General features: G+C 43.5%; 1 long non-coding RNA gene across 1 annotated transcript; it reads left to right on the forward strand.

The window, feature by feature from the left end:
* The first annotated feature begins 15183 nt into the window (after window positions 1–15183).
* Window positions 15184–18971, forward strand: LOC134483895 (uncharacterized). Its single transcript, XR_010061074.1, has 3 exons — window positions 15184–15466; window positions 17163–17332; window positions 18636–18971. It is a non-coding gene; the product is annotated as an uncharacterized LOC134483895 (long non-coding RNA).
* The last annotated feature ends 8433 nt before the right edge of the window (window positions 18972–27404 follow it).

Consider the following 27404-nt stretch of genomic DNA (forward strand, 5'->3'; position numbering starts at 1 on the left):
AGAGTAAATGTCGTCCCGAGACACAGACCGTGGGGGGAGGAGGGGTGGTTCTGGTGTTTGTCTCGGTGCCAGAGTGAACACAAGCAGGAACCGCTGCCGCTTGGCCAGATGGAGAAATCATTGTGCCCCTGACAGCGCAGCCTCTATTCCTGGTTGCCTTGGTGACAGAGAACTCATAACATGCAAATGAGGCGGAGAGGAATTAGTGGGAAAACAGGTGGCCCTGCTAACTCCACCTTGGGCAAAGGCAGAGAGGGAAGGCAAGAGAGGCAACCAGGAGCCCACGGTAAGGGAGAGAGGCACGGGGCTGCCTCTTCATAAACATCTTGGCAAAGCCAAACTTTCTACATCTCCTAGTACCTCTACTCGGCCTCAATTTAGATAACCTGTAACTTCTGCACCCAGGTCCCGTCTGACATCAGAGAGAGGGCACAGTAGGTGGATGAGCAAAAAACATAAAACATAAAAAAACATAAAATCATTCTTCTCACACAAAGGGAAGGCTTTCTGAGATGTACCTGGCTCGGCACCGATTTCTACTCAAATCTCTGTCCCTTCCTTCCCTGGGAACGATAGCTACGTGCCAATTGAATATGAAGCAAAAACGTAAACCAAGAAATTTAGCAGAATCCTGAACGTGGTTCTGTCTGTCCAAACCATCCTGATAAATCCAGGTCTCACAAGCCAAAGGGGGTAAGATTTAAGGAGCGAACATTTGATTTGTATTATAGGGAAGCTAGACATAAAAGTGATTCTATTTTTCCCACCTTGAAGCATCGTGGGGGGAAGCCACAGAGGAGCCTGTACCGAGGAAGGAGCACTACCTCCGAGGAAGGAGCACTACCTCCTGGGTCGGAGCTGTGGGAAGCCACGGTGTGACCGCTCTTTTTAAAACCCGATTTCAAATTCAAAATTCAAAATTGGCTTCACTTCCTGGAACCAAGTATTTGGTAAACTGTCATTTGGACATTTCAATGTTGGAATTCCAAATCTCCTAAAAACGTTTCAAGGGTAGGATAGAAGAATTAAAGGGCACCGGGAATGGGAGGAAAACACTTATGTTTTTGGTGTTGATCTTCTGCCTTGAGGACAAAGCATCTGGAGAGAGTGGGGAAGCAGGAAGCATACGGACTGTGGACCAATGGTGTTAGGAAGCCATTGATTGTGTTCTGTGGTTTCCTGGGGGAGAGGAAGAAGGTAAGGCTTCCTGGAAGAACCAGGAAAGAATGCCAGCCCAGAAAGGTGTGCCCGTGAGGGCACTGGCCTTGTCGTTTTCAAGCAAGGGTGGAAGGTCCAGGTGCGAGCCGCGGGACTTTCAGCAGCTGTGCCTGGAAAACAGCACACTCAGCCTTGCAAAGCTGTGATTGGTTTTCAGATTCCCTAGCGTCCTGGGTCCTTCCCCAAATGGCGATTGCCCTGTTAATGTTTGTGCGGAGAAGCCAAAGATACATGAGGTGCTCTGATGGTGCGCTTTAAGAAAAGGGTGTGTCTTAATAGCCTGTCTCTGTCTCTGTCTGCCTGTATCTCTGCGTTTGTCTCTATGTCTGTCTTTCTCTGTCTGTCTGTCTATTTCTCTGTCTCTGACTCTGACTCTGTCTCTGGCTTTCTGTATCTTTGTCTTTCTGTCTGTGTCTCTGTCTATCTGTCTCTGCCTGTCTGTCTCTCTGTCTACCTCTGTTTCTCTAATCTACTTTTTTCCCCTCCCCCAAAGATTGATTTTATTTATTTGTTTGTTTGTTTGTTTGTTTATTTATTTATTTATTTATTTATTGTCTTCAGACACACCAGAAAGAGGGCATCAGATCCCATTACAGATGGTTGTGAATCACCATGTTGGGTGCTGGGAATTGAATTCAGGACCTCTGGAAGAGCAGTCAGTGTTCTTATAATGGCTGAGCCATCTCTCCACCCCCTAACCTACTTTCTTATAAACAGTGTTGATAACCTAAAGATAAAAATCCTTAGAAGCAAACTGTTCAGGGAAATTCATCCTTATTTAGTGATTGTTTTTTCGAGACGGGGCTGGAAAAAGGTTTTGTGTAGCCCCGTCCGTCCTTGAATCCATCCTCTCTCAAACTAAACAGAAGCACTCGGAAACCTCGAGTGGCGTCTTGCTTTCTTTAGCAGAGGCGGAAGGAAGCAGTGTGGACTGAAAGCTTGGTTCCGTCTCTCTCTGCTCTAGGCTCAGGGCCTTGAGCGTCAGCTAGAAATCTGCTCTCATACAATGGTTGTTTCACCTACTTTTCCACTTAGAAATCACTGTAGTTTAGCACTTAGTGTTTCTATAAAACTGTGCATAAATCTTTTTAACTAGCATGCTGATAGTCATTCAAGTTTTTAAATATTTTATATTTCAATGATACTGACTTCCTTTGTGAGTGTATTTATTTGTGGTGTATGTCTATTTATGTGTGTGTATGTGTGTGTATGTGCGCACGCGCGCGCGCGCGCGCACCAGATCATGTATGTGGATGTCAGAGGACAACCGGAACACGTTGGTTTTTTTTCCCTTCCATCATGGTTGTCTGTGACTCACATTCAAGTTATCAAATGTGGTGGCATATGCCTTTACCTGCCGAGCCATCTTGCCCACCCTGCAATTGTTTTATTGCTGAGATCTGTTTCTGTTTTAGAGAACACTGTGATGGCTGGACTGTCAGTTCCTTAACTTTCCTTTCTTGCACATGGACCCTGTCCATGTACATTAGCTTTCACTGTGGCTAAAAATGTCTCCGATATCTGTTACATTTTGAAAATTATCTTTTCTTTAAAAAAAAAAAAAGCTTTGTCTTTTATTTCCTGTATCAATGTTTTTCTTATTTGTTTGGTAAAAAAATATTTTCAATTTTACAAATGCTTCTGTATAAATGTTTTTATTTAAATAAATAAATAATTTTTGTTTGTTTGAAACGGTAGCTTTATACCATCAATAGTCTGTGAATGATCTTTTGATGTTTGCCTTGGTTCCATTGCCTGTCTTATTTGGGGACTGATTCATGCTATGCCATCCCTCAGTGGCTTGCAATCTTAATTTTGGGCCAGAGTCTCATAATTTAAAAAAAAATCTTGTCTGTTCTCTTTTCCAAATATGTTGTATTTTTCTGACTGAGGCTTCAAAGTTACATGTAGACTATGACACAATTAAAATTAACTCTTTCATTTATTTCAAAACATTATATTAGGAAAACTTGAGTTGGCTATTCTTGTCTATGGGCCTCAGTTTCCTAACCTATAAAATGAGAAAACTGGGGAAATTAGCATCTAATTTTGGATCTTACAGGTCAGAACAATTTCTAAAAATAACAGATACACATGAAAGGGTTGTCATAACTTTAGCATCTCTAAAATGACAATACGAGTAAAACAGTCCTTTTATTTTGCAGTAAGAAGAGGTCATTTTGCATAAAGTAGAAAGAGAGCTTTGCCTCGGGCAGTAGTTTCTTATTCCAAATTTCCCCACAGGTCAGTCCTTGAAACAGTGCATCCTAGGTCCGAGGACGGGAGACAGTAATTAATGGCAGTAATTAATTAATAGATTTTCTTTAACAATCCGCACTCCCTGAATTCTAATAGCACCAGTCTTTAGAATTGCTAATGAGCACAACAAAAGACCGAGCCATGATAAGATAGGTGCTTTCAGTATTTTGATGGTTCACAGCATCTATCAGCATTTAGCTCAGGCTAATTCTCCCTGGGCATGGGGGAGCTGTAAACAGACGCCAAAGCTAGGGTGAAGTCTAGTCTGACCCCGTGTTCTGGAGCAGAACTCTTACCTGTATAGTTTTCCTGGGGATTCAAATGGACAGCCAGAGTCAGGACCACCACGACCTCAGGCTGAGATTCACGTCTAACTCCATCACCTCCTGTGTGACTTCAACTAGGTTTGAAATCCTTCTGGCCTCAAGCTTCCTCATCTGCGTAGTAGTACGTATGCATGCATAGGGGAGTAGCATAGGGGAGATCTCTTTAGTAACTAACCAAGGGAAATAGTGAAGGATTAGGCCAGGTTAGATCTTTAGTGTTTGGTAGACCAATTTTGATTTAAAAAATTTTCATTTTCCAACAAGATGTTGAATTTACTCACATATAATTGTAAGTTTTTGCGAGCCTACTATGGACTAAGTACTGGTGCTAAACATTTGCTTTATTTCCTATTCTAAGAGCTCAGCAAAGTAGGTCTTATTATTGTTTTATAATTGCACATGCGTCTGTAATATGGAATCGCCAGCAGAACTAGGATTTGAACCCAGGCCTTTTGGGATCCCTATGTGCTCTTTGTGATTTTTTTTGTGACACCCAGGTGACAGTTCAGTATGGGTTGATCAACAGTTGAAGGACCCTAGGGGCTTTTGCCACCCTTACACCCACCACCTCAGATCAAGATGAGGCCAAGTACCAGCTTCCTGCCTTGGGTCAAGGCTAGCCTAAGTTCCCCTCTCCACCCACAGTTCTTGGGAGGAGCAGGGACATTCTTGAAAAACTGAAGAATGCACTGATAGTCACCTGTCCCTCTGGTCCCAGATAAGAGTTCGAATGTGTGTCATATGCTGCTAGCCAATAGATTCAAAGGTCAATATGCTTAGCCAATAAGTCTAAACTGTAACCTTGCTGATGCAACCTGTACCCCTAAAACATAAAAACTACTTGTTATAGCCATTCAGGTTGCCTTCTAGTCACCTGCCACGAGGGGCTGATTGAGGGTAAACTCCAACACGATGGAAAAATAAGCTTCTTGCATTTGCATCGAACTCCATTCTCCTGCCTCACTGTGGGGGGTCTCTCGGTAGTAAGACTCATTTTGAGCCCTACACAGTCATCTTAAACTTTTATTTTGTAACCAAATTTTAAACTCTTTTTTTTTTCTTTTCTATTTTTCGGAGGTGGGGACGGAACCCAGGGCCTTACGCTTGCTAGGCAAGCGCTCTACCACTGAGCTAAATCCCCAACCCCAATTTTAAACTCTTAAGAGTTTAAAAGTATGATGTTAAGAGATCGAAAAACTATGTCATGCCAAATTATGCACACTATAATGAAGTTATGCTACTTTGGGGGTGACAATGGCCCCCTTAAGAGTCATAGATTATCTAACAGAATCCCAGCTCCAGGCATGAGAAAGTTCTCTTTTACGTTGTTGATCAGGGGATTCCAAGAGACTCCCCAAACAATATAGGCGATTACAATTGCCCTTGGTTGCCCCCAGAGGTTGAAAGTCACCTTTGCTGAAGACACCGTGTAATTTAGACACAGGACTCAGAACATTCCAGCTGTATCCGACGTAAAAGCCTCCCACCTGAGCACTAGATTTCACAATACCAGAGGGTGGTAAGGAACCAGCTAAAGGATAACGACCAGCAGAGGACTAGCAGTGGTGGCAGTTTGAACCACAACATGACAAGCAAGAGATCATGTAGGTGACGGTATCGTTTCCCCAATTGGTTCCTGATTGTGTCAATAAGACAGTGGAAACCAAATGCTGGGAGAAAGGGAAAAGGTGGGACTTCCGGGTCCCGGGAGGATGAGCTGGGGATGAGAGGGAGACTCAGAGCAGGCAGTGGAGCTGAGGGAGCAATAGACGTGTAGGTCTCCGGGCATCGATAGTTTGTAGCCTCCACCACCAGTGGAGGCCAAGGAAGTTGGGGCAGGATATTCTTCGTCCAGCCATTGAGTTATCTGGCTAGTTTAAAAATATTAAGGCTGTCTAGTGTTTTCCATCCTCGGCTACTAAATGGCGGGGGGGGGGGGGGGGGAGAAAACGGTCATTGGTGGCTTGGCAGAGCTAGCCATGGGGTAGTTAGCCAATAGAGAGCGATCACGGCTCCTGGCATTCATGGGAAAAGAGTCAGCTGACGACTGGTGGAACTGCGCGAAGCGGGCTGTGGAACTGAGCGAGGCAGGAGGCTGGCTGCTGATCACAGAGCCTAGTGAGGACTGAGGATAGAGGTCTCGAGAAAGAGCAAGCAAGCATTTAAAATTACACCCACTAATATCCCATAAAGGTGCAGTGGTTGCAGTCATACGTTGCTGATAACCAACGGTTTTCCAATTAAGACTTAAAGCTGGCTAAATAGAAGGGAAATTGTATCTGGAATTGTAAATCTAGTCAACTACCTGGGGCATGTGAGGTCGCGGATCTCAGATGAGAACCTACGACTTCCAGTTCACTAATGACATTATAAACCCTTGGCTCTCACCCCTCACCAAGGAAGCTTCTCTTTGCAACAGACTAACACAACTGGTCACAGTACAGAGAAAACACTCAGCACTGGGTACTTGGCCTCGGTGACTATTTCACTATAAGATGTAAACTTAAGGTTCAGGGAGAATTGCAGAAGAGGTAGCGGGAAGATTTTTTTAAGAGCCAGAGGAGTCGGCCATTCTGTGATACCATGCTTCCTAGAAAAGACGGAGAAACTACAACCACAACTTCAACTTCCTACCTGAACAGCAGCAACAGCAACTGATACAGGGAAACGGGAAATCTCATGGGGCCTCCCAACTGAAACAAAGAATGACTGGCAACTATGGAATGCTGGGAGTAGGAAAAATGGTTTTCCTCAGGGACGAGACACCTATTTGGTTGTTCAATACCAAGTAACCCTAAAATCAAGCAACACTAAATAGACTATCTCTCAAACATATATGTATATATACAGATGTATATGTATGTGTGTATATATATAAATATATGTGTTTGTGTATATATGTGCATGTATGTGTATATATGTATACGTATGTGTATATGTATATATGTGTATGTGTATATGTGCATATGTGTATATATATGATGTGTATATGTGTGTATATATGTGTATATTTATATAAGTATATATGTGTATATACATATGTGTATGCATATATGTATGTGCATGTATGTATATGTATATATGTATATGAATATATGTATACTTATATCCATATATATCCATATAGTAATAATCAAGGAGAAAGGAGGCCATGAACTTGAGAGAGGGTAAGGATATAGAAAAGGTTGGAGAGACAGGATACTGGAGGGGCTGGAGGGAGGAAAGAGAAGAAGATAATGATATAATTATGTTTAAATGAAAATACATAGATTATGAAAAAAAGTTGTTCCTGCTCCATGTGCCCTGGGGTTGGACTTACATGTTTGCTAAGGCCAGAGATTGCAGGGTGGGGTTGCTTTAAAATTATTCTTGTTTCTAAGGATTTCACAGACAACAACGGAACAATTGACAGTGTTCCTCTTCCTGGCGTACTACCACTGAATAGGGGGTTAGCCAAGAGCAAAACACCATTTTGGTTACCTGTCATGAAAATACTTTTGGGGTGGCTGGAGAGATGGCCCACCAGTCAAGAATGCTCATGCAGAGGACCCCTGTCCTAGAGGCCATGTCGGGCAGCTCACAACTGCCTGGCACTCCCACCGCAGGAAATCTGTCATTCCCTTCGGGCCTCTGCAAGGACTGCTCCCACCACATGTATGTAAGACTAAAAATAAATCTTAGAAAGCACCGGTTAAATTAAAATACTTTTCATGTGCAGACTCTAGGGGATCATACACCTGGCACGTGTAAGAAAACACACAGTTTATTCCTATTAATAGTGAAAATATTAAGCTTCTTCAAAGAGACAGACAGATGACAGATAGACAGACAAGTTCAGTGGTGGCCAAGGGCAACCTTGTTGAGGGTTGTCAGAGTTCAGGAACTCTGTCAACAACTGCTTTTTGGTTTTGTTCTATGTAGTGAAAGGAATATTAACAGCCTGTGTGGTTATTTTCTGAGCATAGTTCCGTAAACTTGGACTCTCATTCAGCAGCCAAAAGCGAGATATCTGTGGAATGGGAAGACAGCTAATTTTCAAATAAAAGAACAGAGAAGCGAGGACTTTCCTTTTCCCCTGTGAATGGAACCAGTTGTGTCTAGGCCAGCAGTTGTCAACCTGTGGGTCCGGATCCTTCTGGGAGGAGTTGCATATCCGATATCCCGCATGTTAGATATTTGCAGCAGGATTCATAGCAGTAGCAAAATTAGAGTTATAAAGTAGCAAGGGAAGTCATGTTATGGTTGGGGAATCACCACAAGACGAGGAACTGTATCCAAGGGTCGCGGCGTTAGGAAGGTTGAGGACCTAGACGTTAAGCCGCTGACAGCGATGCATTCCTAACAGGGATGCGCCATTATTAAATGATGGTGGAGGTGACACACCTCAAACATTCTGGCTGTGAAGCTAAAGCAAATGGGGCAGTCACTAAGGTAATGGGTGACTTTCTTTCCTGGGAGATTCGTTGTAGATCAGAACACTTTCCTTCGGCAAAGCAGAAGACCCACAGTGAACGCAGTGGCAGGCCAACAAGATTCTACCTGAGGCACTCGATCTTCCAGCCAGCGGGTGTGTGGCCTGCTGAAGGATAACCGGGATTGTTTGGGAGATTGCTCCAGTCGGCTGTGGCTGTCCAGCCCAGATGACAGTTCATCCGAGGGAAACAGCTTGTGTACCGCCATGGGCCAAAGCAAAGCCTTGACATCCCCTGCCTTCGTTTCTAGAAAGGCTCACCCCACTCTTGGAGATCTCTATAGGGAACTGAGTTAGTGACCCGTGTATCAACAACGCGCCTTTTCTTCTTCCCCACTGTGGTAGTGGGAGTGTGCTTGGCCCAGGGAGTGGCACTATTAGGAGGTGTGGCCTTGTTGGAGTGGGTGTGGCCTTGTTGGAGTGGGTGTGACCTTGGTGAAGTAGGTGTGTCACTGTGGGCATGGGCTTAAGATCCTCATCCTAGCCGCCTGGAAGCCAGTCTTCTCCTAGCAGCCTTCAGAAGAAGATGTAGAACTCTCAGCTCTGCCTGCACCATGCCTGCCTGGATGCTGCCAGGCTCCTGCCTGTTGATAATGGAATGAACCTCTGAACCTGAAAGCCAGCCCTGATTACATGTTGTCATTATGAGTTGCCTTAGTCATGGTGTCTGTTCACAGCAGTAAAACCCTAACCAAGACACCCACCTCTCTAACACCCTCACGAGTAGAATTCCTGAAAGTACTCTTCAAAACTTACCTAGTGAGTAATTCTCAAATTTGGATGTGTATTTCCTGGGAACGTTGATCTGTAAAAGACAGTCTCTAAAATCAGATTTTGAACCTGGGTAACCCACTGGTTGGAGGATAACGGGAATATCAATTCTCAGGGGAGGGTGGCCGCTGGCATTTTGTAAGAATGCACCTGTAACCACCGCTTACCTATATAGAATGGGATGAACTGCTGACAGAAGAATACGCTGACAGAGAAACATTATTTAGGTGAGAGCCAGGGAGGTGTGTGCTCTTTGATACATGATCTCCACTTTTATGTTCTTCTTAGGAGCTGATAACTACATCCTCTGTCCCTGATTTTGTATGAGCAAACTTAGGACAGGAGGCTACAGTGGAAGTAAGCGTACATGAATTCAGAAGATGCGGCATCAAAAGCCATACAGCTTTCCTCCAGAAGTACTGTCATGTCCCCCAAGAAGGGATCGTTATTTATTTTTTCCATTTTAGGTATTTTTTCATGAAAATATAGGAATATTTTCATTGAGTCGTTTACTTTATTGTGTGAGGTATTGAGGGAAAAAAACAGTGCCCCTTGATCAAAACTTTACAGTAGTAAAACATCACAGATCCCTGGCACTTTCAAAGGATTACATTCCTCATGGCTGTGGTCGGGTAAAAAAGTTTAACCTTGAACTTTTCAGTCCCCCATCTAATGGTAACTTTAACCTACAAATCAAGTCAAGTTTCCTCATGGCAGCTGAAGTATTGTTGCTTAGAGACCCCAGTCCACCAATTCTACTTCAAAATAAGTTTTGCACTTGATAGCATCTTTGACAGCATACTGTTCTTTTTCTTTGTACAGACCTACCCCGCCTTTCTCTCTGTTGGCAATTTTCTCCTTCACTCATAACCAGGGACACTTGGCCCCACTGCCTGATAACCTCATTGACCTTACCTTATCGCTCAGAGGTTTAGCGGTTTACATCTTTGACCTTGTTTGAACATTAGCATCACACGTGGTCCTGACCCTGGGGTGTTCTGTCTGTCACCAGCGAGCAGCTTCTCTCTCTGAGGGAAACGTGACCTTATTGACACCCAGTTTCACGGCGCATTTTTATAGACAGGTAGATCCAAAGCTACAGACTCCTGAATTGGTTCCTTGGTTTCACCATCACCAAACTTCATGCTTTCACAGGCTCAGACACTTCCTTTGTTCCTTACAAATCCCTCAAACTGAAGGCATCCATGTGAGCTGCCCTGGTCATGTGTTTACTGGTTTTCTAGTCACCCAATCTTCTGTGATGAACACATTTGAGCTGTGAACCTGAAGGAGCCTGTCCTTGGCAGGTGTCCCACAGTCCACGCCTGCTGCACGGTGGCTCTCTGCCATTTTAGCATCTTCAAACGTATCCTTGATAGCTTAAAGTCTTCTCCTGGCTTTAAGGTTGTGTGTGATGATACCTCTTCGTTGTCAACATGTCAACATTGTCAACCTAGAAACACACTTACTGGCATGTCCGTGATGTAGTTTCTGGAAAGAATTAATTGGCGGGAGGGGAGACACCCTGAAGGGCTAGCACTGTCCCATGTCCTGAGAGAAAGGGAACAATGAGATGAATACCAGCATTCACCGTTATCTGTTTCCTGACTGAGGATCTAATGTGACTAGTCTCCTTATTCCTGCTACCATGACTTCGTGCTCTGGGGGACTGTTTCCCCTCAAACTTCGAGCCCGAAATAAACTGTGTCTTCCTTAAGCTGCTTTTGTCTGATATTTAGTCAAAGCAATGAGAGAAGTAATTAATACATCATGTAAAAATCTGCTGCTTGGGCAGATCATGTTCCCACGATAGCCATAGGCCACCCAATAAAGCCTAGTTCCAGACAGGAGAAGTCCCCATCCGAATTGTCAGTTAGGAGGTCCCAGTGACTCACCAAACAAAAGAGACCATTGCTGTTGTCCGTAGTTGTGAGAAATCAGAACAGGAAGGATGTACCTTGTAAGTTAACCGGAGACCAAACCAGGGAAAACACACCACGCAGGTTAAGGGTTCTGTTTGCAGTTAAGGAATAAATCCCTGTTTGTCCTGTGTTTAATCCTAGTTAAAGACCTAATTCCTATTCGTCCTGTGTTGCATTCTTGCAAGGTTAGGTTTCTATGTGTAATTAATGAATTCCTGTTTCTTAGATCTGATGTAAACTGCCTGCGACCCCATCATATAATGTACATCATACATTCATATAACACATACCATAGGTTCATATAATACACATCATACACTCAATAAATCATATAGTCATATAACACACATCATACACTCAATAAATCATATAATATACATCATACATTCATATAATATATATCATACACTTGTATAACGCACATCATACATTCATATAATGCACATCATACATTCATATAATATACATCATACATTTGTATAATGCACATCATACATTCTTATAACACACATCATACAATCATATAACATACATCATACATTCTTATAACATACATCATACACTCATATAATACATCATACATTCATATAACATACATTCATATAACACACATCACACATTCATATAATGCACATCATACATTCATATAATATACATCATACATTTGTATAATGCATATCATACATTCCTATAACGCACATCAGACATTCATATAACACATCATACATTCATATAACACACATCATACATTCATATAATATATATCATACATTTTTATAATGCACATCATATTCATATAACACACATCATACATTCATATAATATACATCATACACTCAATAAATCATACATTCATATAATATACATCATACATTTGTATAATAATGCACATCATAATTCTTATAACACACATCATACATTCATATAATATACTTGCTCACCTTTGTTCTGTCTCTTTTCGCTGTATCTTTCCAACAGTCTGTACGGGCCAACTCTCTTGCGCCTGTGAACACCTTACCTTTCCTATAAAAGGAACTTCAAGAGGCCAGCAAGGGTTGCTCTCTCAGATCCCGACTTTGCATGACACAGCTGCCTGGCCAGTCCTGGGTGCACCCCGAAATATAGCTTTTGCTATTTGAACAATTGTGAGTTTGTTTCCTTGTCCCCACCTCAGATTTAACAGTTGCTACTCAGAGACTGAAGTTCCTATGGATGAAGAGACATCATACATGCAGGACACAGGGCTTAAACCAACTACAGGTTGTGGACAGGAGGGGCCAGCTGAGCACTACGTGGAGCTCTCTTGGCCCAGGCTGCCAATGTTTGATGGGAGAAACTTTCAGATAAGAGTCACTTATCCTGAGTACTGTTCTCACTCAGACCGGCAGGCTTCGTTTCGAGGCACCTGTCTATAAACCGCAGAGAATTTAGTCATGTTACTGGCCTCCGCCTACAGATCAGCAACAGTCTCTCCCTGCAGTTGTGACAAGCAGAGAAACATCTCTCACATCACCAAGATGTCCTCTGGGGACAAGAATAGTTAGGAGTCATTCTTAGATAAATTCATCTCTCAGCCTCTGGGTAACCCCCAGATATTTGTTATTCCATCTTGTACCCCACATTGTACCACAACATTGTACCACGTTGTAACATGTTGTCAAGTACAGAAATCAACCCGTCCTGCCTGCTGCCTCTGGTCAAAGCTTTTGTCTTGAAAACCTTGTAATTATTCACTAAGACGACACTGCACTGTAACGGCATCTTAAAATGCAGTTCTAGATGTGAAAATAGTAGCTGAAGCAACTGTGGGTTTGAAGAACCTCAGTCAGTACACTGGAGAAAACAATGAAAATGTAATGTGTCTGATGGTTTGAATAAGAAATATCCCCCACAGGCTCTTTCTTGGTCACCAGTGAGTGGTGCTATTTCTCGGGGGCTATGGACCATTTGGAAGGTGGAGTTTTGCTCTGGGAAGTATATCATTGGGGATGGGCCTTGAGGTCTTAAAGCTTGACCCAACTTCCTATCATTCCTCCCTTTTGTTAGGCTGGAATCCCTGTGTGCCCCTGCACAAGCCGGGGGAAACCCCATCTGCTCTCCTTTCCCCGACTCCACCCACACAGAGAAACTCCCCTACCAGCTTGCTATCATCTTCCATGTTTCCCACAGCTCACTCAAAAGTACCCGCACAGGGGCTCAGATTTTGACCATGTATGGACACAATCCCTGTTCCTAGCTGGCACATCATCATTCCTCGCCTAAGCTCTATAAAACCCCCTTGCTTTAGGCCAGATTCTTGACTTCACTGACATCGGTGAACCCACCCCAGAGCTGCCTCCTAATAAACCTGTCTTTATCTACTTTTAATCTGGTCTAACCTGGTCTATATCTGCATCGCTGAGGGGGGAGACTCCCTAACCTTCACTTCTCCCTCTCTCTCTCCCTCCCTCTTCTTTCCGCTTCCGTGTGCAGATAAAATGTGATGAGCCCATTTTCCCTGCTCCTGCCACCATGCCATGCCCTCTCCCCACCGTGAGAGGCTGTATCCTTCTGGAAGTGTAAGCTAAAATAAAATTCTTCCTTCAGTTGCTTTTGATCATGACGTTTAATCACAGCAACAGGAGATAAACGGGCGAGACCTTGGGGAGCTGCAGGTCTTGGCAATGGGGATGGAAACAGTAGGACTTGACAGGACGTGCATGGGGTTGGAGCTGAAAACGCTGAATGATGCAGGGAAGAATGCCACCATTGTAAGACAGTTCACACAGCAGCTTCTTCAGACAGGAGGGGTGTTCTCACCCTCGAAAACATCTGAAGAGACAGTCCGAATACATATGCACAGACCAGTCTTAGGGATCTGAAGGAAATGACTGCAGAAACACACCTGCCTTCCTCAGAGGCACAAGGCACTGAGAGTCACGTGGCCAGGCACACCAGAGGCAATGGAAGCCACAACTGCCTCTTCAGGGTTGCTAAGCACAGAATCTCACACCACCAGGCATATGAGAGGGGATGGGATACTTTCTCTGGGAGAACTCTAAAGACCCTAGATATCAATGAGCTAAGTACTACACCAGACAGTGAGAGACAGAATTGGTGGTCACTTGAAGGTCACTTGAGCTTGGTCACTCTTCCTTCTCTTTGTTGGATGTGGCTAAGGGTGAGAGATAGTATTACAGACTTGGGCTCCATTACAGCGATGAGTTGAGAGAAAAGTAATTTCTGGAGAGTAATTAGTTCATTCTTAGCTTCCATTCAATGTCAGCAATGGAGAATCAACTGCATCAAATGGAATAAAATGTAGCAAATTGTTTCACAAACCATAAAAGGATATTTATAAATGTCCAGGATTGTTATCTATTAAGTTATGAGACCCTATTCAGTTTGTACTGCACTCAAATGTCATGCCTCCTGAAGCGAGAGAGATTTTAATCAATGCACACTGATTAACTGGCTTTGAAAACTGGCTACTTATATGCCTCAAATCTCAGATATATTTATGACATTGTGGAAGTTTGAATGAGAAATATTCTACATAGGTTCATGTATTTGAAAACTTGGTCCCCAGTAGGTGGTACTGTTCTGGAAGGTTATGGAGCAATTGGGAGATGAGCTTCATTGGAGGAAGGATGTCACTGGGGGGGGGGGTTATGAGATTTGAACGTTTATAGTTTCTCTCACCACTTCCTGTTCTCTCTCTCTCTCTCTCTCTCTCTCTCTCTCTCTCTCTCTCTCTCCCTTTCCCTCCCCCCTCCCCCTCCCTCTCTTTCTCCTTCCTGTGTGCTGACAAAATGTCATCATGCCATGCTGTCCCCTCTAAAATGGACTCCATCCCTTTGGAACCGTACGCCAAAATAAATTCCTTGTTCCTGAAGTTGCTTTTGGTCATGCTATTTTATCAAAACAACATCAAAGTAACTAATGCACATGTGAGAAAGGTAAATATATATTAGTAAATTCAAGCAGCACCAGCAATAACTTCACGCAATTACCATTATAGACTTCTAAAGTAAGCATGACCTCCTCTATTCTGCTTTTACGGCCTTGCTCCACCATTGAAGAGGCCTAGACTAACAGCACAACAACAGACAAGCTGCTATTCTAAGTGTCTGCAGTACTGAGACTGGAGACCAAAGTAGATTGGGCTATCCATGGAATCCAGCAAGGAGCAGGACTGAAGTTGTGTCTGGATACAGTTTAGGACCGACAAGGATGATGGGAAAATGGGCGGCACCCTCGTGGAAGCACAGGAAACGGATACATCACGGGAAGACAAGCAACACGAAGGCCGAGAGGTAACAGTAAGCCAGTGACCTTGTGAGCAGAGTGCGACCAGATTCTACCAGACACCCTGGTGCAAACGCCGAGCAGAAAGAAGATCCTAGGATGAGAAAGGTGCAGGGACTGAAAGTTCCTAAGCACTGTGCGTCACCCGACCCTGTCTACGGCTCAGACATTCCCGTTTGTCACGTGACTCCAGTCAGCACTAGGACGATCCAGTGAGTCAAGATTTCTCGCATATTTTTCCTTTATGCTGATGGCTTTGATGATAGCATTCAGCTCCATATAATTAAAGGTTAAAATTAGTATGTTCCCTCCGTTTCTTCTCTGTAAGAAGTAGCTTATCTATGAGGATGCCATAGGAGATGGTGCGTGGCGTCCATCTTTGTCCTGCCTCACGAAATCTCCCTCCCTAGCTGGGTATCTTGCTGTTTATGATGACGAGCAAGCTTCTTTTGGATCCAGCCATCTTTCTCTCTGTCTAAATGTTTTCACTGAAATGTTTTCTGACGTGAAGCACTAAAGGGTGAACCACGATGTAGCATGGTTCGCATCTAGAACGATATTGAGAATTTATTCCATCAGCTAAATTGGATTTTTTTTATCATATGTTGAAAGTATGCGCTTCTATTGAATGAATCCCTTAGGCTCACGTGTTCTGCAGAACCTACGATCTGTGCATAAAAGCTATTCCTTTTAAAATATCTCGCAATGAGATAGGTTTTATATAAAGGAAAAAAAAAATGTGAAATGAGCTAGGAAGGAAAGGGGCAACGGAGGCAGGAACTGTAGGCCAGGAAAGAATCATGTGTGACAGGGATTCCGCCATGATCCTCCTTTTCCTCACAGATAGCTGTGTGATAAACATATTTGGAGAAGCTTTGTACTTTAGAGGTGTAACTAAGAGAAAACCTTGGGAAAGGTGCAGCATAGATTTCGAATTTTCTAGGTAAGAAAAACTTTATTAGTCCTTTCCTTTGCTATAATAAAATACACGGAGCTGGATACTGGATAAAGAAGTGACGTTTACTTGGCTCATAGTTTTAAGCCTAAAAGTTTAAGGTCAAATACCCCAAGGGGTTGGTGTCTGATGAAAGTCTCGAGGCAGACACTATTGTAACAAAGGTAAGACTTACCGCCAAATAGATTGGGTTTAGACTTTTTAAGTGACTCCCCTCTTCTGGGATTCAACTCGAGGATCCTGAAGGAAATACCTAATCCCTACCAAAGACAAACAGACCCACCAGCCTAAGGTCCTGTATGCAGACTCTGCTCTGCAAAGTTTCATCCTCTCTCACACCTCACAATGGGGACAAAGCCCTGACTGGGGAAAACCATCTAAACTAAAATAAGGCAAAGAGTAAGACACCCAAAGTCTACATGTCTGAGCTCAGACATTCGGCTGACAGGAAGGGAGCCCTGTGTCAAAGAAAGGTCAGAAATAGGCAAGGATTGTCATGTTTTCTGATCTCAGTCCATGAGATCTATCTGACTTGCCGGCCATTCGACTCCTTTCCTGGGACGGCTTTAATTGTGTGTGGGTGGCAGAAGAAGTCTTTCATACCCTTTGTTCTGTGTTTCCTTCATGTCCCTAATTCTCCAGTTCAGACCCGTACTTCAATCACGACATCAGCTGGGTCATCCATGAGGGGGTCTGCTAACACGTGTGTTCTCGAGATTGGACTTTTTCCACCCCAGTCTTCTGAGGACTCCAGTTCTGAACGAAAGTATCACCCCAAAGATGGCAGCTTACAGTAGCAGAGCTGGGAGAAGCTGAGTAGTGAAGGCATATGTAGATGGTTCACACATTTTATTTATGGCAAACAGGAGACTGGGAGATCTGGGACTCCCATAGAGAGAGAAGAGTTTCAAATGGTTGTTTCTTCTGCAAGCTAAGTGCTTCTCTCTTTTCAGCTCAGGAGCTTCATCTCCCATGTGGAACCATCCCTGGCAGATTTCCGTGAAAGCATTCACTTCAAAACATTCGTCCCACCAAACACCAAATTCACCCAATGAGTTTTCTACGCAAAATTTCCTGAAAAGGGTCTCGTGCCTTCAGTAACGGGAAGCAATTGGCAAACGAGGTATGAAAAGACCCTCCCTTGTTTGTGCCCACACACATGTTCATCTGGGCCCACATACGCCCACACCTGTGCCCATGTTCACTACAGTCCTTCCTCACAGACAACATAGAATGTGCTTGTTGATCATAGCACACCCAAGACCTAAATTAATATTGTAAAGTTGAGTGTTATTTCAAGTAACCAAAAGGAAAATGGTCACCTAGCTCTTACCATCCCCTGACCGACCTTCCCTTCCAAGCCCACAGTGTGGGTCACTGCCATGTGTGACCCATCGGGTCTCCACTAAAAGCCCCTCTCATGGCAACTTCAGCCTTCACTCGGATGGCTAAACACAGACCTTTAAAGCTATGGTGCTAGTGACAGGAGACAAATGGCCTTTCATCAACTCCGGTCTTGAGGAGGAGCCCTCGTATGATTGCCTTCCTTGTGCACCAGCGGACTTCTTTCTCATTTTGACTTTTAGTCCTGTTAATCTCAAATCACAGTGGTCCAGGTCAACTCTGTCAACACTTCGGTGAATTCCAAATTAAAAGTCAGCAGCCAGATTGGAGGGCTATTAACTGGAATGAACTCTGAGAGCTTGAGGACCAAAGAAACAAAACCAAAGGCCATAGCTCCATTCTAGGCCAGTCTCCTTGATTGAAATACTGTGTGTATATATGTATGTATGTGTGTGTATGCATATGTGTATGCATGTATGTGTATGTATATATGTATGTGTGTGTGCATGTATGTGTGCATGTGTGTATGCATGTGTATGTATAGTATATATGTATGTTTGTGTATACATATATGTATGTGTGTATGTGTGTGTATGCATGTGCATGCATGTAGGTATATGTGTATATATGTACATATGTATGTGTATATATGTGTATATGTATGTGTGTATGTATATTTATATGTGTATATGCATGTGTATGTATATGTGTGTATATGTATGATTATCTATGTGTGTATGTGTGTATGCATGTGCATGCATGTAGGTGTATGTGTGTATATGTACATATGTGTGTATGTATATATGTGTATGTGTATATGTATGTATATATGTATGTGTGTATATGTGTATGATTATATATGCACATGTATGTGTGTGTGCATGTATGTGCCTGTGTGTATGTATATATGTATGTATGTGTGTATTTGTGTGCATGTATGTATGTGTGTATGTGAGAAAGAGCATGTAAGAGTGAGACAGGGTAGGGGGAACCTATGTCCATGTGTGTGTGAGCATATCTGTGTAGTCCCAAGGACGATATCTCGTCTCTCTACCACCTTCTGCTTTATTCTCACTGAATAGGTCTCTCACTGAACCGGGAGCAGGGCTGGCTGTTGAAGCCCTCCTGCCTTCACCTCCCACAGCACCAGGATTAAAGGTGCAGTATGAAGAAGACCAGCTTTCCACCCAGGGGCCAGGATCTAAACCTAGAGCCTCATGCTTGTGCAGTAAGTACTCTTATCCACCGAGCCATCTTCCCAACACCCTTGATTGACATTTACTAGACTGCTTAGCTAAAGACCATTTTGGCTTGGGAAGTAAGAAGACTACCCACATATGATACAGATATTATAAATGGCTCTTTTCTAATACTTTAACACCAGAATAAATTTCTCTGGATTTTACACTTTCTCTGGATCCAGTGTTTACTAACCATTTATTGTGTGTTTCTATAACTACTGAAGATATATATATATATATATATATACATATATATATATATATATATATTTCCTTGTAAAATATGGTCTCTGAAGGGCAGGGAATAAATAACTTACCATTCTACCAGAGATGCCAACTACTAATATTTTGCGTCTTGCATGCACACACAGGACAAGGAAACTGAGCTATACTTGATCATGCTATTTCATGGGAGGACATCCATATACCAAAACCATCGCTGTTTCAAGAACAGGGCCCAACATTCCTAACTCCTGCCCACTGGGAGGCAGCTTCTGGGCTGAAGAGTCCTCTCGTAAACAGTACTGCAGAGGGCAGCTTTGGCTATGCGTCTTGCCTAATGCTTCCTTAGGGTGAGAGTATGCCTGTTGGGTTTCTCAATCAACAGACACATACATTTTAAGGGTTTGGATGTTCCCTGCTGAAATGTCTTCCAAATTATATGCACCAATTCAACTCCTGCCAATAGGAGAGTTCTTTATCACAGTGCAGCCTGAACCCTAGCTGTTTAACACACCTTTTGTAGCTCACTGGAGAGGTGGAAGGAGAATTTCGCTGTTTCCATTCACTTAAACATCAGTAGAACTGACTTTTTTTTTTTCATAGCATATGGGTTAAAACTAACAAGCAAAGACCAACTTCGATACAATCCAGGTCTGAAATTGATTTTATTTAATGGAAATAAACAAGACAATGAGTGCGGTCCTTAGGTTGGCAAAGTGGCAAAAATCAGATGTTTTACTGCTGCACCTCTTATAAGGATTTACCGAGTACTTTTTTTATCCGCTGTATTTTCCTGTATTTGTTGCACGTCGTCTTTATACCACATTGAGCCACAGACAAGATTTTAGTGTTGTTGTCAATGATTAGATAGGGAACAAAGAAGAAATGCCTTACTCCAGTTTCCATGACTACTGAAATGCTGTTTTCACTCATAAAAGAAAGAGGATGGTTTGGTTCTTAGTTCTAGAAGTTCAAGGTCATAGCATGGGCATTAGCCAGACACTGGTGCAGGGCTCATGGTGACAAGATCAGCAACTCCTGTCACAGGAGTGCACAGGGGAAGGAGGCACCAGGGAGTGAGAAGAGAAACAAGGAGAAAGACTGGTCCCTCAGAACATTCACCCCTTCTGAAGGTGCAGCCCAGTTAGCTGAGGATATTGCACTGGTTCCTAATAGAGCTACATTGGGCACCAATTTTCCAAGATATAAAGCCAGGAGTGGGGAATCACATTCAAACCATAACATTACTATCACATATGCATATACACACACAGACACACCTACAGATACACACACACATGTACGCACACACATACACACATATATGCACACATGCATGGACACATACAGACACACACATACACACACTCACACATACATACACAGCCACACACATACACACCACATACTCACACACACCTACCACATACTCACACACACTCACACAGACACACACAGCCACACACATACACACCACATACTCACACACACCTACCACATACACACACTCACACAGACACACAGAGACACACACCACCTTTGTATAAGATTGATAGTTTTGTTTTCTATGCTGCTTGAATTGTTAATAAATATAATCAGTGAAACAGGCTTCTATAATGACATTTTCAGGGGTGATTTAAATTATTTAACCTTAACTCCAAATTCTCATTTAAGTAAATATACTCGATAAGACATTGGTGGTTTGCATTTGGGACTGAATAGCAAGAGGAGCAGGAAGGTGGATCTAAATTTCCACAAATTCAGGTCATTTAGGCTAAATGTCGAACACTTTGCTTTGTAACGACTCTGGAAAGCAAAGCACTTGGGTTTGAACGTGTTGCCTTCGGTCTCCCATTGAGCTGATCCTTTCGTTGTGTGACTCCAGGACTTCTCAAGCTGCTGTGAAGACCTATACATTGTACTCAAGGCTGGGGTTTGGATGGGAATATGTACAAGTTTCTGTGGAAAAAATTCCATGTGCATAAGCCAAGGTGGGTGCGATACATCAGTTGTGAAAAAGCCATTCCCGAGAGTAACTGAAAAGTCAGGGGTGGGGGTGGGGGATGAGTTGATACTGAATTATAAAGATGGTATAAGAAAACCATGAAAATCAGCATTTTGATTTAGAAATCTGATTGGTCAACAAATGCCAGAGAATACTGAATATTTTTCCTAAATTGGTAGGAATAAGGAGACTTAAATTCCAACAGCCAAAGGCTTTTGGACCATTTATGAAAGTTCAGGCCATTCAGGTTTCAATGGGTGCATGAAGTGCTTCCCACACGTAAGGACACCAATCTTTTCTTCGTGTTCCTGCCACCTTTTGCCTGACCTCACTCAGGTTACAATTCACCTAAAGGTAAGGCAGCTCCATCCCTCTATCCTGGTGATGCTACCACTTCTGTTAGCATTCTGTCTAAGCTCTGCCCCACAGTTACCTGGCAACAGCCAGGTGTGCCCGACTCACTATAAAAAGGGCTGCTTGCCCCCTCCTCACTCTCTTGCTCTTCCCTGCTTCCCCCTTTGTCCCTTCTCTCCCCGTTCCCATGGCCGGCCTCTCCTCCTCCTCCCCCTCCTCCCCCTCCTCCTCCTCCTCTTCCTCCTCTTCCTTTTCTTTCTCTCCTCCCCCCCCCTCTCATTCTTCTCCCTTATCTTGTCCTTATATTTAACCTCTCCACTTGGGACCATGTTGGTTGGGCTGGTGTGGTTTGTCCGGTCGAGAGCTGAGCTTTCTACCCCAACAACTTCCTGGCTAGGCATCTTTTCACCAAGATACTTGAAGCTGCATGGGAGAGCCCAGTGTCTTTGCTTTCATAAGAGGAGATGAGTCTATACAGTCAAGAAACACTTGAAACAGACAGGTGTCTTTGCGTTCCTTCTTTTTCTATTAATGTCTTCAGTGTTTATCAACAACAACAACAACAACAACAACAACAAAAAAGGGCACAACAAAAAGGGCATGGCAATAAGAAAACAATAAAAGTAACCGGTACAAAACAACCATCAAGGATACTCTGAAACGGCCACCCTAAAGATACCGAGAGGACTGAGGCAGGCAGACTCCATGACAGACTTCAAACTGGCACTTCAGGAAACTAGGCCTGGATCTCTGTTTCATAGAACTGGGTCAAGTCCAGGCAAGTCGGTTACAGGAAAAACCCCAGGCTGAGTCATCCAATTGGAAGCTGCCCTCCCACCTAGCCTGAGGTAAGAGCAGTGAGTCAGCAACAGTTTCTAGGCTTCTCCAGCAGCAGTTTCTAGCCCCCCTCCTCCCCTAAGTTATGGGTCTGGAATGTTCCCAGAGTCCTAACCAATCCCAAAGACCCCCACACCCTAGAGAACGAGCCAACCAATTAAGATAAAGGTCACCTACTCCTCTCTAGAGTTCCCCTAATGTGCTTTAAATTGGGCCTTTGAGCTCACCTGGGCATCTCCATCTTGGTAAATGGTAGACCCAAGCATGCTGGACTTGTGCAGAATAAGACACTTTTTGCTTTTGTGTACTATTTGAATCAGGGGTGGGGGCTTTCTTCAGTGAATCGTGGACCCTTACAATACCATCAGAAATATCCTAAAACAGCAAACCCACCAATACCATCAGATTATGTTCCTATTATTTCTTTGGGCTCAAAGTAGGTAAGATACAATGACCACAATCTTAAAATTTCATTTTCTATCAGTGCATAGCACACTGGAATTCAAGATAGGAACTTTATAGAAGTTCCGTCCCAGACACTGCAATCACTTCTGAATTCTTTCTCCACGAAAGGAGTCACGCGATGAGAATTTAGTCATTTCAAGCTCTTACTTCACAGGTTAGAGAACTTCCTGCTATGAATGAGTATTAGAAGTAGTCTGCTGCTTTTGTTTTTGAATTGATGGCCACGGAGATCCCTTAGACTCATCCCTATCATCTTACCACAAGGGGATCAACAGCAGGAACCAAGTCAGTAAAGTGAGCAGCTCTGCTCTTTGCAGGCTACTGTCCTGAGCACTTTACTTGGCCTTCAAAACCCTTCTTCAGCAATTAGGAACCAAAAGATGCCTAGGAAGCATTCTGGGAAGATTAGGTTAACCAGCTTGAGTTCCCTCCAACATTCTAGTCCTTATGGTGAGAAGGTTAGGCTGACTCCATGACAGGCTTCAAATCAGCAGTTCAGGAGACTAGAACTAAATCTCTCTTTCCAAGAACTGGGCAAGTCCAGGCCACAGAAGCTGCCCCACCACCAAGCCTCAGGAAAGCACTGTGAGTTAGCAGCAGTTTCCAGACTTCCTCGACAACAGTTTCCAGACATCCCCAGTAAGAGTTTCCAGTTCCCCCAGGTTCTGCAATTCCAGCATTCCATTCTAGCAATGGTTCCAGAATGCCCCTAGAGATTCTGGACCAAGATTAAGATTAAGATAGAGGTCACCAACCCCTCCCCAGAATTTCCCTAATGTGTTTTAAGTAGGGCCTGCCAGCTTACCTCGAGGTTTCTCCGTCTCTGTAGATGGTAGACCACCAACATGCTGGACCTCTACAAAATAAAACTCTCTTTGCGCTCACATACTGTCTGAGTATGGGGTATCAGTCTTCAGTGAACCATGGACCCTTACAGGGGTATGCGTGTCAGGGTCCAGCAGTGGTTCTACCTCGTCATCTTCCTCCCTCTGAGGGTGTCAAGATGCACACTAGGCTGGAAAGATGAAGTGGAGTCTGGAACAGGTGGGGTTCTGCAGGATCCAGTTCTCGCTGGGAGTGAGTGGGGGTGGGGGCGGGGCTTCTACAACTCTTTTTAGACCAAGTCCTCTTCTATTGGCCAGTGATCATAGCTTGGGCACATCTGCAAGCCCACACACGCCGGGGTCTATATGGACCTTGGAGAGTGGGAAGGAGTTCTCAGGGTAAATGAAAACCATGGACTAGAGTTAAAAGTACTGGGTATACCTCATTTGCATGGAGAGGCATTGCGGAAATCCTAAGTACTTGCTAGGTGGGTCTTATTGGGGAAACAGGAAGTTAAACTTGTAGTTTTGCCAATGACTACTCAACTGTCCCCAGGTGAGGGTGTGGGGGGTCAGACTCCACAGACAAAGTCAGAGAAGGGGAAGCCCTTCTGGTACAGAGTCCTCTGTTTTACAAGGGGCTCAGAGGAGCTCTCAGGCATGGTAGACTGTGATCTTAATTTGCAGGGGTTCCCTTCATCTCCTTACCCTGACTGTGGACAGATACCACTTGGAATCAATTCCAAGTTCTGAAAGTCTGGCTGATCCCAGAGATCAGTAATTAGATGACACCTGTGTCCCCAACATGCCCTGGGATAGTGGTCAGCAGAATTCTAGAAAGTGGGATGGGTGGAGGAAGGGAATAAATTCCACCCTATGTGGATATGTGACCAGTGCTGTAGGGATTGCATTCGTGTTGACTTTGCTATGATCTTAGGGAGGTGCTGTTACTATTCTCCTCAGACTAGGAAGCAAACGCTTTGGGGTTGAGTAGCATGCCCATCTAACTAAAGAGTGGATGAGGGTCTGGAGAGATGGCTCAGAGGATAAGAGCACTGACTGCTCTTCCAGAGGTCCTGAGTTCAATTCCCAGCAACCACATGGTGGCTCACAACCATCTGTAATGGGATCTGATGCCCTCTTCTGGTGTGTCTGAAGACAGCTACAGTGGACTCATACATAAAATACATCTTTAAAAAAAAAGTAGATGAACTGGGATTTGAACCTGAGAAGTCCATCACCACTGTGTCATCTCTTTAGTTTTTGTCTATGATTCTAATCCACAAACCAAGCAGATCTATCTATATCCATGGGTTCAACAAATTATGGATCAAAAAGCATTTGGGAAAACGCCTGCAGGATTACAGATAGTGCAGACATGTTTTTTTTTTTATTTTATTTTTTTTTTATTATCTTGAGTATTTCTTATATACATTTCAAGTGTTATTCCCTTTCCCGGTTTCCGGACAGACATCACCCTCCCCCCTCCCCTTCCTTGTGGGTGTTCCCCTCCCAAACCTCCCCCCATTGCCGCCCTCCCCCCCACAGTCTAGTTCACTGGGGGTTCAGTCTTAGCAGGACCCAGGGCTTCCCCTTCCACTGGTGCTCTTACTAGGATATTCATTGCTACCTATGGGGACAGAGTCCAGGGTCAGTCCATGTATAGTCTTTAGGTAGTGGCTTAGTCCCTGGAAGCTCTGGTTGCTTGACATTGTTGTACTTTTGGGGTCTCGAGCACCTTCAAGCTCTTCCAGTTCTTTCTCTGATTCCTTCAACGGGGGACCTATTCTCAGTTCAGTGGTTTGCTGCTGGCATTCGCCTCTGTATTTGCTGTATTCTGGCTGTGTCTCTCAGGAGCGATCTACATCCGGCTCCTGTCGGTCTGCACTTCTTTGCTTCATCCATCTTGTCTAATTGGGTGGCTGTATATGTATGGGCCACCTGTGGGGCAGGCTCTGAATGGGTGTTCCTTCAGTCTCTGTTTTAATCTTTGCCTCTCCCTTCCCTGCCAAGGGTATTCTTTTTCCTCATTTAAAGAAGGAATGAAGCATTCACATTTTGATCATCCGTCTTGAGTTTCCTTTGTTCTAGGGATCTAGGGTAATTCAAGCATTTGGGCTAATAGCCACTTATCAATGAGTGCATACCATGTATGTCTTTCTGTGAGTGGGTTAGCTCACTCAGGATGATATTTTCCAGTTCCAACCATTTGCCTACGAATTTCATAAACTCGTTGTTTTTGATAGCTGAGTAATATTCCATTGTGTAGATGTACCACATTTTCTGTATCCATTCCTCTGTTGAAGGGCATCTGGGTTCTTTCCAGTTTCTGGCTATTATAAATAAGGCTGCGATGAACATAGTGGAGCACGTGTCTCTTTTATATGTTGAGGCATCTTTTGGGTATATGCCCAAGAGAGGTATGGCTGGATCCTCAGGCAGTTCAATGTCCAATTTTCTGAGGAACCTCCAGACTGATTTCCAGAATGGTTTTACCAGTCTGCAATCCCACCAACAATGGAGGAGTGTTCCTCTTTCTCCACATCCTCGCCAGCATCTGCTGTCACCTGAGTTTTTGATCTTAGCCATTCTCACTGGTGTGAGGTGAAATCTCAGGGTTGTTTTGATTTGCATTTCCCTTATGACTAAAGATGTTGAACATTTCTTTAGGTGTTTCTCAGCCATTCGGCATTCCTCAGCTGTGAATTCTTTGTTTAGCTCTGAACCCCATTTTTTAATAGGGTTATTTGTTTCCCTGCGGTCTAACTTCTTGAGTTCTTTGTATATTTTGGATATAAGGCCTCTATCTGTTATAGGATTGGTAAAGATCTTTTCCCAATCTGTTGGTTGTCGTTTTGTCCTAACCACAGTGTCCTTTGCCTTACAGAAGCTTTGCAGTTTTATGAGATCCCATTTGTCGATTCTTGATCTTAGAGCATAAGCCATTGGTGTTTTGTTCAGGAAATTTTTTCCAGTGCCCATGTGTTCCAGATGCTTCCCTAGTTTTTCTTCTATTAGTTTGAGTGTGTCTGGTTTGATGTGGAGGTCCTTGATCCACTTGGACTTAAGCTTTGTACAGGGTGATAAGCATGGATCGATCTGCATTCTTCTACATGTTGCCCTCCAGTTGAACCAGCACCATTTGCTGAAAATGCTATCTTTTTTCCATTGGATGGTTTTGGCTCCTTTGTCAAAAATCAAGTGACCATAGGTGTGTGGGTTCATTTCTGGGTCTTCAATTCTATTCCATTGGTCTATCTGTCTGTCTCTGTACCAATACCATGCAGTTTTTATCACTATTGCTCTGTAATACTGCTTGAGTTCAGGGATAGTGATTCCCCCTGAAGTCCTCTTATTGTTGAGGATAGCTTTAGCTATCCTGGGTTTTTTGTTATTCCAGATGAATTTGCAAATTGTTCTGTCTAACTCTTTGAAGAATTGGATTGGTATTTTGATGGGGATTGCATTGAATCTGTAGATTGCTTTTGGTAAAATGGCCATTTTTACTATATTAATCCTGCCAATCCATGAGCATGGGAGATCTTTCCATCTTCTGAGGTCTTCTTCAATTTCTTTCCTCAGTGTCTTGAAGTTCTTATTGTACAGATCTTTTACTTGCTTGGTTAAAGTCACACCGAGGTACTTTATATTATTTGGGTCTATTATGAAGGGTGTCGTTTCCCTAATTTCTTTCTCGGCTTGTTTCTCTTTTGTATAGAGGAAGGCAACTGATTTATTTGAGTTAATTTTATACCCAGCCACTTTGCTGAAGTTGTTTATCAGCTTTAGTAGTTCTCTGGTGGAACTTTTGAGATCACTTAAATATACTATCATGTCGTCTGCAAATAGTGATATTTTGACCTCTTCTTTTCCGATCTGTATCCCCTTGATCTCCTTTTGTTG

Source organism: Rattus norvegicus, chromosome 20, assembly GCF_036323735.1.
Source record: "Rattus norvegicus strain BN/NHsdMcwi chromosome 20, GRCr8, whole genome shotgun sequence".
Taxonomy (NCBI): domain Eukaryota; kingdom Metazoa; phylum Chordata; class Mammalia; order Rodentia; family Muridae; genus Rattus; species Rattus norvegicus.